The 20,870-nt window shown below is 46.3% G+C and overlaps 1 non-coding gene and 1 pseudogene across 1 annotated transcript; both read left to right on the forward strand.

Annotated features, from left to right (window-relative positions):
• The first annotated feature begins 9,063 nt into the window (after positions 1-9,063).
• On the forward strand, positions 9,064-9,167 carry LOC129078950 (U6 spliceosomal RNA). The gene has a single exon (XR_008530020.1). It is a non-coding gene; the product is annotated as a U6 spliceosomal RNA (small nuclear RNA).
• A 1,168-nt stretch (positions 9,168-10,335) lies between these two features.
• LOC129078827 (60S ribosomal protein L36a-like) lies at positions 10,336-10,714 on the forward strand (annotated as a pseudogene).
• The last annotated feature ends 10,156 nt before the right edge of the window (positions 10,715-20,870 follow it).

The following is a 20,870-nucleotide window of genomic DNA, read 5'->3' on the forward strand; positions in this document are numbered from 1 at the left end:
TGGAAGGCACCCTGCCTGCGTGCCTGAAGATTAGATACCCCAACTGAGCCTTGTCGCCCTTCAGGGGTGTCCTTTGAGAAAGCCTAAAGCAGAGTTCTCAAAGTGGGACCCATGTACTTGTTAGAGATCAAGTTCTCGAGCCCCAGCCCAAGCCTAAGGTGTGAGAAGTTCTGGGGTTGCCTCCGATGCACTCAAGTTTGTGTTAGGGGTTAATTTTCAACAAACTCTGACTCTAATAGATTTAAAATGAACATGTGTAAAAGATTTTAACTCATTATTAAAGAGGAAATCTATACGATATTACAGTTTAATGGAGGGCCCAAAGAATAGATACATGTATACATCAGGAATATTGAAATGAATTACAAATGAATCCAAAATCGGCTTTTCCACATGGGGGGAGACTTGTCCCTCCAGCAGAATCCATTTATGTCTATAGATGAGAATAAAGTTGCATTGCTATTAGTCATTTACAACTTACGGAGTTATAAAATAGCACTTTGCAATAAAAGTCCAGATGACACCAAAGGGTGTGATCTACACAATCCATAGTTGTCATTAAAGCACACATTTTCTTTTCACCTACGTTTGAGAGCCCTCAGCTGAAAGGACCCGACAGAATTTGGCCAGCTGGGGACCACGCGCTGAGGAAGGCCCAAGGCTCTTCATTAACTCTGGACACCCCAGCCTCGTCACCCTTCCAGGTGAATGGGAGACACTCGGGCAGCCTCCCAGGTTGCCTGTTGCTCGTCGCCTTGCAAAGACTATGGATTCCCACAGTACAGACTGTCATGGCTTCGGAGTAACATACCTCCGAATGCCTCCAAACACACTGGGAATAAGCAACTTACTTTATTGGAGTCTGAAGTAATTTGCCTCTAAAAGGAGTGAATTGCCAGGCATTGCAGATCATTAGAGCAAACATCTACCAAAATGACGAGAATTGCCTCTAAAACCTCAAGGCGCGGGTTTTTAAGGCTCTCAACCTATTTTTAATGGTAGGATGTGGGGAGTCAGAGCTGCTGGCAGAATCCAGCTTTTGTGAAAGATGCTGTCAGCTGAGCAGGACTAGAGTGAGAGAGACAGGCGTGGGGCATGCAGGGCCCTGGGCAGTTTACAGGAGCTGCATTACCCTTCCCCTCTGCCGCTCAGCTCTGGTGCGCTGACCAGGTGGGCGGGAGCCAGGAGATGAGGCCCCAGGTGTGATTTATCTACAGGAGTGGCGCTCGGTGAGACAGCAGGCAAGCAGATGGGGGCCAATGCCATTCCTGGATCAAATACAGTACCTCGCCCCCCAAGCACTGAGAACTTTTTTAAAAAAATTGTTTTGTTCTATTTTATTTGAGAGAGAGGAAGGGAGTGAGAAAGAGAAACATTGATGGGAGAAAGAAGTATTGACTGGTCGCCCTCCGCAAGCACGTGCAACTGGGGACAGAGCACGGAGCCGGCCACCCGAGCACGTGCCCTGACCGGAAATGGAACTGGCTACCTCTCGGTCTGTGGGACGATGCCCAGCAGCCACGGAGCCACGCTGGCCAGGGCCCACTGAGAACTTCTTAGAGCAGAACACATGCCCCAAACTAACCACACAGTGCCTGGCACACTAATTCTTCAAGAAATGTGTTTAACCACTCCTGATGGTATTTACTACACCCTGTTTTTATGGAAATTAGATTTCCCATCTAATCCTTAGCTTAACGTTGAGCAGCAGACCTGGGCTCCTGGGAAGGTTACTGCAGGTCCGGCTCAGCGCAGCCTGTAGGCGGGCCCCATAGGAGCAGGCACTTCGCACCAGAGGAGTCAGAGCTGGGGGAAGAGGGGGTGCGAAGGAAGGACAGTGGGCCTGGAGAGGCCAAGATGGCGAGTAGAAGGAGGGCACAACCCCATTCAAACCTACATCTGTTTAGTAAACATAAATACCAAGCACCTACGACATACAAGGCCAAAAGGGAAAAAGGTCACCCAGGAGTTCCTCAGTCTGGGTTCCATGGAGCCTGAAAAGGTGTTCTGTGGAAAACAGATATCCCAGTTACATAGTTCTGGGAAACTGTAGGGTAGACAAGTTTAGGCAAGTGTCTTGTTTTGCTGAGTCTTTATCTCCAGAGGTGACTCCAGCCAGGGATGCAATCATGAAGGTACCAGATCCTGTGAGCAGAGCGCCCTCTGGGGGAAGTACCTGTGGATGCAACAGGGCAGGCTTGCCTAGGCCAACCCTCTCCTTTCAAGACTAGGACCCTGATTCAGGAGGCAAATTTCAGTCACATTCTTTAAAATCACTAAGATAAAAAGATTTTCCTTGCCATTTTAAAATTATTAATATGTAGCTGCTGTGTGCCCAGATCTAATTGACTTCTCAGCAAACCCAACATAGTACCTTTCCTCCATAGTATCCATAGTACCTAGGGTATAAAGAGATAAATAAATAAAGAGGAGTTAAATATATGACAAAATAGTGGAGGTTGTGGAATGAAGATAGTTTTTATTTTCTCCTTTCTAGTTTATATATTTTCTAAATTGTCTGAAGTGACTTTGTCTTGTTTTTGTAAAAACAGAAAAAAGTACCAACACAAAAAAATTTTTAAATTCAGTTAGTACAGGAGCTCTTGGGGTCACGGAAATGTCCCTGAACCACATTGTAGCGATGGCTGCACAACTCTCATTTATTAAATAACATTGAACTGTGTACTTAAAACAGACAAATTTTATGGCACATAAATTATACCTCAATAAAGCTCTAAACAAAGAGAATTTTTACAAAAAAAGACCAGGCCCTTGAAACTCGAGGGAGGCTGAGAGGCTTATCTGGGGCCCTGCTGATCTGTGAATAGACCCTGATCCTGAGAGAGAGAGGGAGGGGCCTTCCCCCACCTGCCCACAGAGCCTCTGGGGATGGAGGACCACACCCAGTGCCCTCAGAGTTGGAGTGACTGCTGGTGCCCCGGCAGGGGTCCCCCCCAGGGCCAACTCCCCAAGAGGGTCCTCTGGCGGGAAGCCCGAGGCAATTCCCTCGCAGGTGAGTGCTGTGCAGGGAGGTGGCAGAAGGAGGCCATCTGGGACTCAGCCAGTGGTTTTCAGACCCAATTTTCATTGTGGATTCCTTTGTCCCAAGGCCACAGCCTGAGAGAGTTTGGGTGCGGAAGACAGAGGATGATGAAAGAGCTGGCTGAGAACGAGGGGGTCTTCCCCACGGTGGTCCCTGAGGAGCACAGAGGTTAGGGGGCTTCGAGGCAGACGAGCCCAGGTTCCCTGTCCTGGCCCTGTCAGTTCCTCCAGCCAGGGGCCTTGGAGAAAGGCTTGGGGCTCTCTGGGCTAAAGCCTCATCTGCTAGCCCTGGAAACAACTACTTGGAGCCTCGGCTGTGGGCCTCTCACGGGAGCCGCTCAGCACCCTCCCTCCCTGCAGCCTGCAGGAGGTGGGCCAACCTGAGAAGGTCCCCCCTTAGAACTCCCTGACCCCCAGGGTCTCAAAATGGTCTGGACAGTGTCTGCTTTCCCTCTTGAGTCCAGCCCTGCTCATCAGGCCCTGACTAGAGCCTGGTTGGGCCCTCCTTTGGGCCAAGATATATTTGGGCCAAGATATATCAGATCCTGGCCTGGCCTCTCTGCCCCCTGCCCCCTCTCCCTCCACTGCACACCCCCCCCCCCCGCCCCCGCCCCCCCCCGGCAGCCGGAGCCACCTTTGTGCAGGCAGGCATTTAACACTGGGCTCCAGCATCTGCATAGACAACAGGCAGATAACGGTGGGCAAGGTCTACACCTCGGCCTTAGACTGCGGGAGCCCAATGCGATGGCGGGCACAGAGCACGTTCTCCCTCCAAGTTTGCGGACTGACCGACTAACCTTAGCAATGAACAAGCTGTATGTGGATACTGCCCTCATATCCTCACAGTCTAGCAAGGGAAACTGGTGTGAATGAAACCATTGCCAATGACTAAGTTAACAATTAAGGAGGGAAAAGTACAGAATTCTGTGGGAGACAGGGTCTGCCCCGTGTGGGTGGGAGTGGTCTGGTAGGCTTCCCTGAGGAGGTGAGATTTCGGCTGAGAGCTGAAGAATGAGGAAGAGATGGTTGGATAAAGAGCAGAAGAAGAAATGTTCCAGGCAGAGGAAACAGCACGTACATGGTCCGAAGCACAACTCCCATCGCAGCTCGCTCGCTCGCTCTCCGCCCCCACTCCTTGCATCCTCTCAGTGGCACCCCATGAGCCTGTCCAGCAAAGCCCACTCTCCTCCCCTGGACCCCCTCTCAAGCCAAGCCCTTCTGCCACATTCCTCTCCTGCTGCTCACTTTTACAGTGCAGGACCGAGCCAGGTGGGCTGTTCTTGTCCCCAGAGCCGGTGCTGTGTCTTTGCCCTGGTGCTGGGGCTCTCCCCAGGACTGCCCTTTGCTCTCATCTCCACCTGTTCGAATCCTTCCCTGGTCCTGGTTCTGGGTAAGATGGAGAAGGCACGCTATGCCCTGTCTATACACCCTGGGCAGTGTGCATGGAGCAGCTCTCTGAGGACACAGAAGTCCATAGTAGCAGGTGGACGGGGAGCAAGAACGGATTTGGAAACACGCCAGCCAAGCAGCGAGATCCTTGAGTTTGCTGTCTCTCATTCCTCTGCCTGGGCTTCAGCCAGCCTGGGATCTGCAAGGGGATCCAGGGTGGCCATGGCTATGATCTGGGCAGTGACAGCTTGACTAGCAGTTTGATTCCAGTCGGTCTTATCAAAAGAATTCATACTGAGTACATGTGCATCAGTGACACAACTGTCCCATCAGCAGTGGCCATCTGTCCCCACAGGGTTTGCTGCCTCACAGGGCGGACCCAATCCAGGGTCTTGCCCTAGCAGGCCAGATGAGCAGGGCTCACCAAACGGGGAACTAGCCACGGTGATTAGGACTGCGATGAGCTCTGTCACTTTCTGCAACAGTGCCATCGATGTCATCAAACTTGCTAAACCACTAGTACACCAGGCCCGGGAATTTAGGAGAGTCTTTCTGAATGGAGGACCCCTTGAGTCCCTGGCTTTCCTCTAGGGGGTGCGGCGAGAGTGCTGTTTCTGGCAAAGGAGTAGATGTCACTTTTTTGTGTACAGCTGAGATATTGGTAGGGCCAGGCCAGCTGGCTCCTTGAATATGCCATTTCCTTTTGAGTAGAGGGCTGTTGGGCTTGCTCCACCTTGTTAGTCATTGAGTCTGAGTCGATCCCCCGCAAATGGAGATGCCTGGTCAAAGAGTCACGAGGCATCCGTGGGTCAGGCACGCAGAGCAATAGCTAGGTAATTAACATCCTCACACAAAAACGTGTACTCGGTGGCTTGTCCAGCAGGTGTCGCTATGACACTAGGAAATGCCTCTGTATAGCCCGGCAGCCATTACATTTTTAACTAAAACGGGCTTCTCTCTCTCTTGCTAGAATGCCGTACTGTTTCTGCTGGACCCCCGGGGATGGTTTAGAAAGGAAAGGATGAAGGGGAGATTGCCGTCTACATGTGCCTCAGGACTTCTGCATATGCAGCCATCCCGGACGGAAGGATCCCCTCAGACAGCTATGGCACAGGCAGTGTCCACCGTGAACACATTAGTTCTCGCCATCTGGTCAGCAGTGGAAGCCACAACTACAATACTGCCAATCAGCCCACTGGGTCCCGCCCGCAAGTCCACTTTGGATTTCCCTCCCTTCTGCAAACTTCACCAAAACCCCATCAGTTGAATTCAGGAGTCTTTTTCTCCCTAAGCATAGGAACCAAGGATGCTAACATGCACGCCAGGCAAGGACTACAGAGATATTGGCCCCTAACACCAGGAGACCCTGTTATCCGCTGGCTGGGAGCTCCAGGAGCGCAAGGGGCGGTGCAGTCTGGCCCGCGGGGACAGTGCCGGAGGCAGGCAGGAAACTTAATGGGAGGGGGCCTTCTCCTTTCCTCCAGGGTCTATACCCGCGTGTGGGCATTTCTGCCCCCCAGTGTCTGGTGCATGGGCCCAGGGCGTCTGTATTCCCCTGCATAGGCCACCGCCGTTCACCCCCAGTCCTTGGTGCTTCGGGACCCCCACCCCACACCCAATGCTGAGAAGTGGTCCCGACAGAGTGCTGGGGCTGTGCGGTCCTGACACACACAGTAGGGATAAAGGCAAGCAAGGGACTCAAGAGATCTCCCCCAAAGCCAAAAAAACCTATACAAAGAGAAAATGTCAAAAATACATTAGATAACTTAAAATGGAATACTTTTTCAAAGTTTAAGTAATGCAAAAGTAGGAAAGGGGAAACAGGAATGAAAAATAGAGGGAACAGTTAGAAAACAAATAATAAAATGGGAGGCCTGTATCCAAACATATCATCAATTATATTAAATGTAAATAAACATACCAGTTAAAAAGTAGAGATTGGCAGAATTGATTTTTAAAAATGATGCAAGTACATGCTGCCTCCAAGAAACTGTCTTTGAACCATCTTAGAATATTATGCTATAGGTAGGGTAAAAAAAAATACACACACACACAAAACTATATCATGGAAACCCTGACAAACCAAAGCAAGAGTGACAGTAACATCAAAGTAAACTTCAGAGCAAAGAAAATTACCACAGTTAAAGAGAGGCATAGCAATCCTGAGTATATAAGCACCTGAGTATAGAGGTTCAAAATATAGGAAGCAAAAAAATTATCAGAGCAGAAAAGGAATAGATATAGCCACAATTATACTTGGAAAGTGAAACATTCCTTTCTAGGTGATATGCAGAAATAGTTGACAGAAAATTAGCAAAGACAGAACGGAACAACACCATCAACTAACTTGAATTGATTTATATTTATAGAACATTCCACACAACAGCAGACTATGCATTCTTTTCAACTGTACATGGAACATTTACTAAGATAGACCACGTCGTGAGTCATAAATTAAATCTTAACAAATTTAAAAGGATTGAAATCATATAAAATATATTTTCTGACTGTAATGGAATTAAACTAAAAATCAGTAACAGAAGGATAACCGAAGAATCTCCAAACACTAGGAAAAAAACACACTTTTAAAAAGAAAATCTCAAAGCAAATTTTAAAATGTATTAAAATGAAAGAAAATTAATATATAACATATCTAAATTTGTGGGATGTGGCTAAAGTAGACGGGGAATTTACTGCATTAAATGCTTATATTACAAAATGAGAAATGTCTCAAAGCAACTATCCAAGCCTCCCCACTAAGAAACTGAGGGTGTTGGGGTGGGGGAAGGACACAAAATAAACCCAAACAATTAGGAGGAGGAAAATAATAAAGAGCAGTTATTAATAAAATTGTAAATAGAAAAACAGAAAATTAATGAACCCAAAAGGTGGCTTTTCAAAAGACCAATACAACTGATGTACCTCTAGTCAGACTAACAGAAAGACAAGACAAATGACCAAATCAGAGTGCAGAGGGGTATAACTGCAGAGCATACGGGCATTAAAACAATAGTAACACCCACTTGCAAATAAAATGGACCAAATCTTCAAAAGCCACAAACTTTCAAAATTCACTCAATGTAAAATAAATAATTCAGTCCTGCAACAATTTTAAAAACTGAATGTGTAGTTTAAAACTGTACTTTAACAATCTCCAAGCCCTAATGCTTTTGTTGACAAATTCCTTTCTTTTAATGTAACAGCGTTATTGGAATATAATTCACACCACACAATTCAACAGTTTTTTATGTATTCATAGTTGCGCAAACATCACCATAGCTCCGTTTTAGAACATTTTTATCACCCTAGAAAGAAACCCTGTATCCATTAGTAGTCACTCCCCATTTTCTCCCAGCTCTTCAGCCCTAGGCCGTTAATCTCCCATCTCTAAGGATTTGCCTGCTCTGGACATTTTGTATGAATGGAATAATATAATATGTGGTCTTGGTGACTGCTTTATTTCTCTTACCATATTTTCAAGGTTCATCCATGTTGTACAATTGCTTCATTTCTTCTGATGGTCAAATGGTATTACATTGCATGGATATACCACCTTTAAGTGATCCATTCATCAGTTTATAGATATTTGAGCTATCTCTACTTTTTGCAGCATAATATAGCTACACAAACATTTGTGTGCAAGTTTTCATGTGGACTTAATGTTTTCATTTCTCTTGGGTATACTCTCCGGAGTGGAATTGCTGGGCGAGATAGGAATGGAAATGATAACTCTATGTGATCTTTTTGAGGAACTGTCAGATTTTTCCAAAGCAGTTCTGCTATTTACATTCCCACTACCAGTGTATGAGAGTTTTTTAAAGATGTATACAATTGTTATTATCTGAGTTTTTTTAATGATTTTAGTTATTTAATTTTAGAGAGAGTGGAAGGGAGAGAGAGAGAGAGGGAGAGAAATATCCATGTGTGGTTGCCTCTTGTGCATCCCCCACCAGGGACCAGGCCTGCAACCCAGGCGTGTGCCCTGACGGGGAATTGAAACGGCGACGCTTTGGTTCTCAGGCCGGTGCTCAATGCACTGAGCCATACCAGCCAGGGCTGTTACTACCTGTTTTTTAAGAAATTCTAGCCATCCTATTGAGTATGATGTAATATCTCATCATGGTTTTTGTTTTTGTTTTTGTTTTTGTTTTTAAGAGAGAGGGGAAGGGAGAAAGAAAGAGAGGGACAGAAACACCAATGTGAGAGAGAAACATCCATCAGTTGCCTTCTGTGTGTGCCCTACAAGGGACCAAACCCACAACTCAGGCATATGCCCCGACCAGGAATCGAACTGATGACCTTTTGCTTTTAGAGACAACGCCCAAACAACTGAGACACACCAGCTGGCTGGGGTCCATCATGGTTTTAATTTGCATTTCTCTGATTACTAATGATGTTGAGGCCTCTTTTCATCTGCTTATTAGCCATTCATATATCTTCTTTGCAGAAAATCTATTCAGATCCTTTGCTTATTTTCAAATTAAGACTGCCTTTTTTATTATTGATTTGTAAGTGTTCTTGATATATTCTAGACACAAGTCCCTTATCAGATATATGATTTGGAAATATTTTCTCCTATTCTGTAATTGTCTTTTCTCTTTCCTGGTGGTGTCCTTTAAAACACAAAAGTGTGTGCTCACTTCAGCAGCACTTATACTAATTGGAATGATACAGAGAAGATTAGCGTCGCCCTGTGCGAGGACGACACACAAATTCATAAAGGGTTCCATGTTTTCTGAATAAGCCAGGTGGTGAAAGACAAATACCATATGATCTCACCTATAAGTGGAACCTAATCAACAAAATGAACAAGCAAGCAAACTATAACCAGAGACACTGAAATAAAGAACAAAGTGACAGTAATTAGAGGGGAGGGGGAAGGGGGGTAACGAGGGAAGGGGAAGGGCCATCAAGGAGCATGTATAAAGGACCCATGGACAAAGCCAAAGGTGGAAGGTTTGAGGGTGGGAGGTGGGGGGGGGTGGGGCAGGAGAAAGTGGTGGCAGGAAGATGGAGACAACTGTACTTAGCAATTAAAAAAAACAAAACAAAACCAAAGATAACCGAAACATCCTGCTCTACAACCATCCCATTACCCGGTAAAAAACAAAAGCCCTAACCCCTTGGGGCTGGAGTATCTCTGTCCCTAGCTCTCTCTTGGAAAAGTAAAAATAAAAAAACTTTGCTCTCTGCAAAAAAAAAAAAAAAAAAGCAGAAAAGCGTTTAATTTCAATGACGTCCATTTTATCTTTTTTTTGTTCTTGTTGCTTGTGCTTTTGGTATTATATCTAAAAATGCTAATCCAAGGTTATAAATGTTTATGCCTATATTTTTTAATATGAGTTTTATAGTTTTGGCTCTAACAGTTAGGTTTAGGATCCATTAGAGAGTTAATTTTTATGAATGTTTTGAAGACAGGATCTTTAATATATGAATATCCATTTGTCTCAGTACCATTTGTTGAAAAGGTTATTCTTTCCCTACTGAATTGTCTTGACATGCTTATTGAAAATCAGTTGACTTAAAATGTAATAGTTTATTTCCAGACCCTCAATTCCATTTTATGGATCTATATGTCTATCCTTATGCCAGTATCACATTTTCTTGACACTGTAGCTTTGTAGTGAATGTGAAAAGGGCATGTGCAAATCCTCCAGCTTTGTTCTTCTTTTTCAAGATTGTTTTGGCTATTCTGAGTTCCTTGCATTTCCATATGAATATTAATAATAGAAATATTGTCTAGAATTGTACCCCTGAAATGTATATAATTTTATTAATCAGCGTCACCCCCAATAAATTCAATTTTTAAAAAAAGAATATAAATATTGTCCATTTCAGTCCTGTTAGGTGTGAGCAGAGCGAGGCAAAGAGTGTGGTGAGTTTCCTGAGCGCTTTACTGCAAAGATGGTCAACGGGCCTAGAACCCGAAGGACTTTCTGTAAGAAGTGTGGAAAGCATCAATCAGCCTCACAAAGTGACCCAGTGTAAGAAGGGCACGGATTGCCTGTCTGCCCAGGGAAAAAGGCACCATGACAGGAAGCAGAGTGGCTACCATGGGCCGACTGAGCTGATTTCCTGGAAGAAAGCTAAAGCCGCAAAGAAGGTGGTGCTGAGGTTTGAATGTGTTGAGCCCAATTGCAGAGCTAAGAGAATGCTGGCCATTAAGAGATGCAAGCACTTTGAACTGGGAGGAGATAAGAAAAGAAAGGGCCAAGTGATCCAGTTCAAAGCGTTGGGATTCTTTTGTTCTTTTGTTTTCCAAAGGAAAATGTTGAAGCAGTAGAAAAATTACCTGTATGAAAATAAATGCAGTGATATTCTGACTCATAAAAAGTTTTTTGTCAATTTCAGCCCAAAAGACACTTGGGCTTTTATAGAGATTGTGCCAAATTTGTTGATTAATTAGGGAGTGTTGCCATCTTAAAATATTGTCTTCCAATCTATGAACATGGACTGCCTTTATTTATTTAGATCTTCTTTAATTTCTTTCAACAATGTTTTATAGTTTTCAGTGTTTAAGACTGTGCTTCTTTAGGTAAATTTATTCCTTTTTTATTATTCTGATGCTATTATAGGTAGAATTATTTTCTTAACTTTACTCTTGAATTATTTACTGCAAGTGTATAAAACTACTTTTTTTGTTATACTGTATGTACAATTTATATGTTTTTGCCTACAAATGTTGTATTCTGCAACTTTGCTGATCATATTATTAGTTTTAATAGGTTTTTAGTGCATCTTGAGGATGTTTTCTATTCGAGATCATATCATCTTCATGAGTCTCAGTGTTCTTTTTTGTGAATTTGACTCCAAGGCAAGGGAAACAAAACCAAAATTTAATAAGTGGGACTTCATTGAACTAGAAAGCTTCTGCATAGCAAAGGAAACCATCAAGGAAACAAAAAGGCAAACAACGAAATAGGAGAAGGTATTTGGAAATAATGCAACTGATAAGGGGTTAATATCCAAGATATGAAAGAACTTAAAAACAACAATAACAATAACAACAAAACAACTGGATTAAAAAATAGGCAGAGGATCTGGAATAAACTTTTTTCCATGGGAGACATATGTATGGCCAACAAGCACATGAAAAGATGTTCAACATCACTAATTATTAGAAAAATGCAAGTCAAAACCACAACGAGCTATCACCTCATACCTGTTAGAATGGCTGTCATAAAAAAGACAAAAAATTAGTGTTGAAGCAAATGTGGAGAAAAGGGAACCATCTTGCACTGCTGGTGGGAATACAAGCTGGTACAGCTACTATGGAAAACAGTATGAAGCTTCCTCATAAAATTAAGAATAGACCTATCATGTGATCTAGGAATCCCACTTCTGGATATTTATGCAAAGAAGGTGAAAACACTAATTCAAATAGATGTGTGTACTCCTACATTCATTGCAGCATTATTTACCATAGCCAAGATATGGAGACAACCCAAGTGTCCATTTTCGGAGGCTTGGATGTACATGTCACAGATTTAGCCAATCACCCATTAATACACACACACACACACACACACACACACACACACACACACACACACTACTGCTCTGCCATAAAAAAGAGGAAATATTGCTATTAGCCACAACATAGATGGATCTTGAGAGTATCGTGCTAAGTGAAACAAGTCAGAGCAAAAGGACAAAAAGCATGTGATTTCTTTCACATATGGAATATAAAACAAAAAGGTAACAAATGAACAAAATAAAATAAAAACAAACTTGTGGATATAGACAACAGAATGGTGGTTACCAAGAAGGAAAAGAGGTAGGAGAAGGCAAAAGGGGGTAAAGAAGGTCAAACACATAGTATTGAATGGAAACTAGACTTTTGGCGGTGAGGCCACAATGGAGTATACAGATACCAAATTATAATGTTGTACACCTGAAACTTATATAATGTTATTAACCAATGTTATCGCAATAAAAAGTAATTTTTAAAAAGTGTAAGTCACCTCTAAACAGATGGTTTGAGGGACGATCCATTAGATTGTGCGTACACCTGGTGCATGGGGAGCTCCCCCGCGTAAGAGCCTGTCTCGCTCACCCTTGTGAGGTGCTCCTCTCTCCGGCTCCCAGAGGTGGGCCCTGTCCTCTGCCGAGTCAGTCAGTCATCCCGGGCTTGCCCCCGAGGCTGTGCTCCCAGCGGGGGAGCTGCATGGATGCTGCCCTGCCCGAACCAGCCCACTCGAAGCCCTGAGCACCTCTTTCAGCCCCATCACTGGCCCTGGCTCCAGCCTCATCTCCCAGGCGGAAAGCAACCCCAGACCCAAAATGTGCCCACGCCCATGATGACCCCAAAATAAAGAAAGAAGAAGGGAAGCGGAGGTTGTCACAATGCTGGATTTCTTCTGCGGAGGGTGGGGCCTCCACTCGTGGGCCCTGAGAGGCGGGTGTTCGGTGAGGAGGGGCTGCGGACTGATAGGGGAGAGAAATCCGTCTTAGCAGAGTCCTTCAAACCAAACTCTGAATGGCTCCAAATAAACAGAAGTAAAAAGAGCTACTTAAATGCTAACTTTATATTTAAAATTTTAATATATAAAACTTCAAATAGAAATTCTGCACTGATCCATGTTATGTACCTATATATTAGTTTCCAAAAACTCAGCATATTTATTGCTTGTTCACATGAGCTAGGCCCTGTCCCACTGCTGGGACCATGGTCTGACCCTCAGGGGCCCCCAGTTCAGCGATGGAGATGAGGTGAGCTGTGCTGGGGGGGCCTGCCTGCTCCCTGACAGAGTTCACCTTGAGCCAGTTGGCCCTTAGATTGTTCTGTGGGTTTGGGGGGCTTTCAAGTGCGCAGTCTCCTCTTAGTTGAGTGCATAGGCCCAAGGGTACCTGTGGGCCTTTGGACACACCCCGAGTCCCCTGACTGCTCCCAGAGCGGGCCCAGGCCTTGGTGGGGATGGAGAGGCTGGGGCCTCTGAGAAGTGGATGCCTCGCCCAGCACCAGGCCAGGCCTGCTGCCACGCGCTGCCCCAGCTGGCTGCCTGCTACCCAGTTCTCTCCACACACAGGTTTGGGACTGGTGTCAGTCTGCCTCCAACAGAGCCCTCAGGCCAACAGCCACCCACTGCTCCACACCGCCTTCCCCGGCCTCTCTGCCAAGTCAGGGCAATAGTACAGGGTCCGGCACAAATAACGCCCCTTTTTATGGCAAACTCTTTTATTACAAAATCATAAGCGTGTAATTCTGTAACATAACAATATTACACTCAAGCACACCGTATGACATTTTAGGTGAAGTGTTCAAAATAAAACTATAAATTATCACTCCCATATTATTACCCAAGCAACCGCACTCAAGCAGGCGTTACTTCTGCTAGACCCTGTACTTCCTCCTCAAGGTCATTGTGAGGTTTCACAGGCACCTGGCATGGCAGAGGGGCTCTGGGAGGGTTGGTAGCCTCCGCGGCTCTTCCTGCAGGAGGAGGGAGGTTTCAGTGGTGAGCACTGGCAGGTGCCGTCCTCCGAGCCAGGCACTGCCTTCGCCTCCTTTTGAGGAGTGCCTCGTTCCTTCCTGGGTCAGGAAACCACCCTGGGCCCTGGTCTGTGAGCAAGGTACGTTTTGGCTCCTCTGGGACACTGTAACCAGATGGGCCAGGGAGGACAACTCTGGGCAGAGGACAACTGCCCCTCAGCCCAAAGCCCTGCCCAGGGGGCTGCTCGGCCAGCCCCCGAGGGCACAGAGGCACCTGTTCCAGCCCTGCCCCCGAGGAGCCCCAGATATGCCAAGTACAACCCCTCCCCCACCGCAGGGAGTCGCACCAGCTGCACTCCCATGACACCGGGTTTCTCAGACATATTCTCCAAGTTGGAAAAATAGCAACACTATTATGAGCAGAGCCTGCTGAAAGGAGGGCTGAGAGCATTCTGAAGACACATTGCTCTTAGTCGGTTTTATGGCACATTTGCATTTAAATAGATTCTTTATCTCTCTTTCTGAACTTCACAATAATAAAGCCTTAAAAATGCTGACTAATAGAGTGGCGGGTGCTTAATTTTCACTTTAATTTAACACTGATACATTGTCTTATTATACCCACTCCAGCTCAGATAATACTTGTAAATGCAACTTTTAAATGTTTTTTGTTCTGTTTGGGTAAAAAAAATCAGACCATTTCTGCACCCACGTCACAAGAAAGGTGCCCCTCTCCCGGGCTGGGCCCTTCTCGGCAGCGCACCACACAGGCCGTGCAGTCAGTTACACCGTAAACTCGGCCCAGGGGTAGACGGCTACCAGCCTTACCGTGGGGATCACACCGTAAGGTGCACAAATGTTGAATCACTGTGTGGTACCCCTGAAACTATTATAATAGTGGATGCCAGCTGTACTTTAGTACATTAAAAAAAATAGAATACATAATTGTACCCTGGGAAAAAAGTCAGCTAGTCATGCGTCCCGCCCTCCATAGTTTCCCTGGATGGGAACAAGGCCTCCCAGCAGCTGCAGGAAAAGGCCCCCAGGCCCAGAGCCTGACCTGCCCTGGGCAGCAGCCAGTGGCCTGCCGGAACCGGCTTGTCCCGTGGCTCAAGAGCTGATTATTAAGTTTTCAGGAATTTTCCAAGCCAGTTCTTCAACAGTCATTATTAAAAGTTAAATTATGTAGACTTACGAGGAAACAAATCATATTAAAAATGAAGGTAAAAAATACTCAAAACTCATTCTTCATTATTGTTTTCTTACCATCTATGTCCCTGGGGCCATTCGCCCCCGAGGAGGACGGGTTACATAATGGTGTTGGGCAAGGTTAGGCTGGGGGCCTGCGATGGGCCCCACTCGGAGCATTCACAAACCAGCTCCCCCAGGTTTATTCACAGAGGCGGTTCGCTAGCTGTGTGCCAAGACCACTGCTAACAACTGGCACGACCCAGAGCCACCGTGCGCTTTGTTTCTGTCTTGTACACTGGCCCTGGCAGGACGGCATCAGGCGGCCCCTCCTAGATGGGCAGCTCTCAGCGCTCCAGAGGGGGGTTGGTCATGCCCCAGGCCTGTGTGATATTTCTCTTGACGCAGCCCCTACACAGGCCTATTGCCTGTGCACTCCCTCCTCCCTAGAAAAACTCCCAACAGGGACCTTCCCCCTATCCTCTCCATCAGCCCTGCACATCCTCTCCTGGGAGACCCCAAGGCCTCAGGCATGGCAGGCCCTCGCCTGAGGATATCCCAGAGTTCCTGCCTCCCACCTGGATGGCAGCAGCAGCATCTCACTGATTTCTCAGCCTCCAGCCCCTCTCCAGCCTGCCGGATCTTCGCCTCGCGGGGCTCTCGTAACGTCCCTCCTCGCCTCTAGAACCTACAGTGGCTCCCTACTCCCAGCACAACCATCACCAGCTCCCCTCTCTGGCTCTCAGCGCCCCACCCATCCTGAATGAGGCTCCAAGAGATGGAGTGAAAACCACCTTTGCTCATCTTAGTTGGTTTTAAAAAAAGGAACACTTGCCCATTCTGACATGACCAAAGCAAAGCACCCCTTTTGTCAAAAAAGGGGATCATTGCAATGGTCCAGATGCCAATTCCGGAGCTTTCTGCCCATGGGCTCCTGTCTTTCACTGTTGCTCTGGGCGCCTCCTCCTCATTCACTTTCTAAACCCTGCCCCTGCTTCCAGCCACCACCCCCGGTCCCATATCCCTTTAGATACAAAGGGTCATAAATGCACAAATAATGGGGTATTTAAATGGCAATTAGGGTACCAATTTGTAAGCTGCCATGTTGCAGGGTGGGATACAAGCCCATCATGCAGGACTTGTCCAAAAGCCCTGTGATTGTCCCACTCACGCCCTCCTCCAGGGCACCAAAGGCCTGAAGAGTGGGTATTGGGAGGGGCGCTCACCTTCACCTCAAATGCAGACAGGGGCTTCAGTGGGACACGTGAAAGCGTGATGCCTGTTCTCTGGGGGTTGGGGGCACCACGGTATGCCATGCCTGCTGGCGGGCCCTCGGCATTGAGTGCAGAGCAGAGCAGAGGCGGGAGATGTGACCCTTGTCCCCACAGCGACTCCAGGGCAGAGTGAGCTGAGCTTTAAAGGGTGGGTGGGGTGATTGCTGGGGGGAGGAGGGTATAAGGGGACTAAATGGCAATGGAAAAAAATATAATAAAGATTATATATTAAAAAAGGGTGGGTGGAATGAAGAGAAGTCTAGAAGATGTGGGAGGGCATTCTAGTCAGGAAGAGCAGGGAACAAGTGTCAAAGCTCCAGCAGAAAGAGTGTGTTCCAGCCTCAGGGCCCCAGCAGCCTGGCTGAGACACTGAGGGATTTGCCAGCAGCTGTGAGAGGTGCTGGTGAAGGCTCTCGGGGCCAGCCAGAGCCCTGCCTCCCCACTGCTCTCCCCCCTGCCTGGGCTCCTGGTCCAGCTTCCCCAGGGCTATTTCATCTCTCTGCGACCCTAACCTCTCTAGGATTTGATGCGCCCTGTGCTGTGCCCACGCCTAGTTCATACTCCATCCCAATCAACTTCTTAACTCCACATATCCAACCCCGGACTCATGATCTCTCCCCCAATACCCGTTCTTTCATTTTCCTCAGCTCTGTATAACCTCCCATCCTCCACACCAGAGGTCAGGGAGCTGTCCTTGAGTTTCCTCGGTCAACATCCAATTTATTATCGCACCTGGTTGGCTTTCCTCCCAGGGGTCACTCATATCCAGCCATTTCTTGACATCCCTAATTCACTCCCCCTCTCCAGCAAACAGCCCCCATTTTCTCTTGTCCAGATGACCAGCCTTTAGTGGCCCTCTTAGTCCTCCGCTCCCAATAATTTATTATTTACCCAGGAGCCAGAGCAATTTTTCTGAAAATATAGATCAAATTATCTTACTGTAGAGTTTAAACCTTCCAACTGCTCTGCATCGTATCTGGAATTACAGCAGCAGCTCTTCGCCCTGGTCTAGAAGGCCCTGCGTCTGGTTCCCCGCCCCCGCCCCAGTCTTCAGGCTCCTCCTACGTTCTCGCCACTGCAAGTCTCTCTGAGCCTGGGGGTTTTGCACACACTGGTCTTTCCTCCTCAAAGGTTTTGTCTCTCAGGTCTCATCATCCTTCAGGGCACAGCGTAAATCTCTCCTCCCTGGGGACATCTTCCCTGAACGACCCCTCCCCTACTTCCTTCCTTGGAGATTTCCCCCCTTTTTCCTGTGCATTTGCCGCACTGTTTTCATCGCAGCATTTAGTGTTCAGTTTACTTTGCATTCCTTCCTACTCTGGTCCAATGGCTCCCGTTGGGAGCTGTCCTAGGTGCTGGAGACGCAGCCAGGAACAACCTGACCTACTCTGCTCAGCCAACCGTCCATGGCTCCGGAAGACAGAAACTGCGTCTATTCTGCTGGCCCCAGGCCTGGCTAACACAGAGATGGGGTACAACAGGCATTTGTTGTTTCATTAATGGATTTGTGTAGGGACTAGGCCTGAACTGATTAAAACGCTGTCTTAGCTGTAAAGTTCTATAGAAATAGAATATTTGCAAATCAAATAAACCAACTGGAATTTACCGGAAGGCATTTTTGAGCCTTAGTAAATCCTTTTTTATTTTTTTTGAGCAAAAAATCCTTTTGTAATGTAAATGGTCCATCGCTTCCTTCTGGCTCTTTGTTGTTCTCACTCAAGAGGGTTCAGTGAACCCTCTAAAATTATATGCAAAATATGTGTGCACAAGCGCGCTGAGGCCTTCACATCTTCCACTAAATTCTTGAAGGGGTGCATTACTCCAAAAAGGTCAGGACACATCACTGTGGCCTGTGCCCATTTTTCAGGATTGTTTTGATAAGCCCTTTTCTGGTGAATCAATTGCACTGATAACTGTCTATTTTTAGAAAACAGCTCTGTTTTAGCCACAAACTTCCATCTAGTCATCATTAAATGAATCCCCAGTCCCATGCAGTTGGTGAAAACCCTTATGTGTAAAGCATAAATGTGCTTTCTGTTACAAAGATGGAAACATATCTTTTCCTTTGTATTTTGATAAGGCTGAAAACAAGTCTTGAAACATATGAAAATGTTGCAGGTGGGCACACGTAACCAGATACTTGGTGATCATGGACAAAGAATTGAGCTGAATACAGAGTTTATTGCAGGAAGAGAGAGAGCAGATTAAATGGTAGTACACTCCACAGAACACGGGAGCAGGCCAACTCCAAGCAGAGACTGACCTCAGGCTGGAAGGAGTCTAATCTCATAGAGCAGATATTTCCTGGCTAGTTTTGGCAAGGTTTTATTGTTGATTTGCAGGTCATTATATTACTTTAAAGCTACTGTGCATGTGACCTCCCATGATTTTCCTTGATTGGCCACCAAGGAAGGGGATCCCACAATGTTAATTTATTATAATGATACGGTCACAGGTGGGCACAACTAACCAGGTTCTTGGTGATTGCAAACAAAAAATTGAACCGAACACAGGGTTTATAGCAGAAAGTGAGAAAAAGCAGATTTATTAAGCCACACAGAACGTGGGAGCAGGCCAACTCTGAGCAGAGTGGAGCAGAGAAAGCCTAACAGCAGCAGCCCTGAACTCAGGGGCTAGAGGACTTTTATTCCTTAGGGTTGGTCTCCCATGATTTCCTTAATTGGCTACTGGGAAGAGGGTCCCACAATGCTAATGTATTATAATGAAGTAGGGATCAGGTAGCATCTTCTGCGCAGGTGCAGTCCTAATTAACTAGAATTTAATGCTTTTCCAGATGCAGAAACTACCAGACTTAGGACAGGGTCTCCGCCCTTTATCCATGTTCTTTATCTCCTGGGGCACCTTTGGAGTTTCCTCCTTCCTGACTATCTCTTGCCTTAATACTATAATGAAGCAGGGGTCATATAGCATCTTCTGCGTTTGTGCATTCATGATTCACCATGATTCAGTGCTTTTCCAGAAAGCAGGGACAACTAGTCTGAGAACAGGGTCTCTTTCTTGTATCATTGTCCTTTGTCTTAGCCCTGGGGCACCTCTGGAGTTTCCTCCTTCCTGACTATCTCCTACCTCAAAAAACTAAATAAGTTGCTCAAAAGCAGGAGCTGTTGGAAATTTCTTGGTAAAGAAAAAAAAGAACACGCTCCATTTTAAGCTGCTGCTGGGTCTCCAAGTGAATTTGACTTAGCCTGAGATGCAGGATTTCTCCTCCCAGATGAACAATGCAGAGGGAATTTTTAGAAATCACAGCCTGTCAAGCAGTATCCCTTACAAGCCCCCCAGAGCTCCAGCTCCTTGCCTCCGGGAGTGGAATCCCACACCCAGCCTCCAGCAACTCAGGGGCCGCAAAGTCGTCCTCCGGTTCCGACACTCATCTCCCCTGTGTCACTCAGGTCAGTGGAGGGCATTTGCATTCCCTCCCTCTCATCGAAGGCAAGCCACCTCTTTCCTTTTACCCAGGGCCAAATCTGGCCCCACAGCTGCCAGCCAAGCTGCCCAGTGAGGGGAGTCCTGGGATGTGGAGGGGGCCTTGGGGGCAGGTTCCATGGGCGGGGTCAGAGAAAGCAGTAGGGAAGACAGCACCGGACAATTGTACCTGTGGCCGTCTCTTACCTCCCCGCTTTACAATCCTTGATAAGGTTTACGCCATTTTTGAATCTTTTTTAGAGCTTTCTCTCTGCATCCATAGTCTTTGAGGACGGTCTGCCCTTATATCTTCCTGGCTTGGGGTCTAGGGCAGGTCTGAGTGAGCGGAGGTTATTTTGAGGAGGTTAACAAAAGTTATTCTTTAGAAGTGACAAGAGAAAAAATGCTGAGATGTTCTAAATTAAATTACAGTAGGCCGGAGGGTGAGAGGAGGAGACATGGAGAGTTAATCAGTAAACAGACTGATTACATTCCTGAATGTATGTTGAAACTTTGAATCAGTTCCCAGGCAGCTATTTGAGCAATTATCTAGAAAGAATAGCCGACTACCAGACGCCACCGCATGCTCCTTACCCATGAACCTTCCGGACTGTTGCCCAAAACCAATCTAGAAGCAAATCCCAGAATCTTCCCTGCTTCACCTTTTCCCCAACCCCCAAGCCTCATCTGTAAGGAATGTTAATGCAAAACAACTTATATCTTTCTTCCCCTAACTCATTGTACAGAAGAGCCCCATCAACCCCGGGGCGGGGGGGGGGGGGGCATACTTTTCTTCTCTGCCTAGCGGGGCCGCTGGTTGTTTAGACTGATCACCCCAGGACGCGGTCCTTTCTTTGGCTAGCATATGGCTCGATTAACCCTTTCTTTCAGAACAATTTTCAGTTTCAAAGATTTTTATTTGACAGGAGGTTTTTGTTTTGTTTTTCTTATTTTTGTTCGCTTTCTATTGTGGAAAATTTCGAACATATGCAACAATGAGCTAATAGAATGACAAACCTCTATATACCCACTCAGCTTTGACAATTCCACTTCTGCAAGTCTTGGTTCCCTTTACCTTACCCCCCAGGGGATTCTTTTGAAGCAAATTCCATAATTCAAAA

The sequence above is a fragment of the Pteronotus mesoamericanus genome, unplaced genomic scaffold (genome assembly GCF_021234165.1).
Source record: "Pteronotus mesoamericanus isolate MK-2021 breed Mesoamerican mustached bat unplaced genomic scaffold, CSHL_Meso_final contig_74, whole genome shotgun sequence".
Classification (NCBI taxonomy): Eukaryota; Metazoa; Chordata; class Mammalia; order Chiroptera; family Mormoopidae; genus Pteronotus; species Pteronotus mesoamericanus.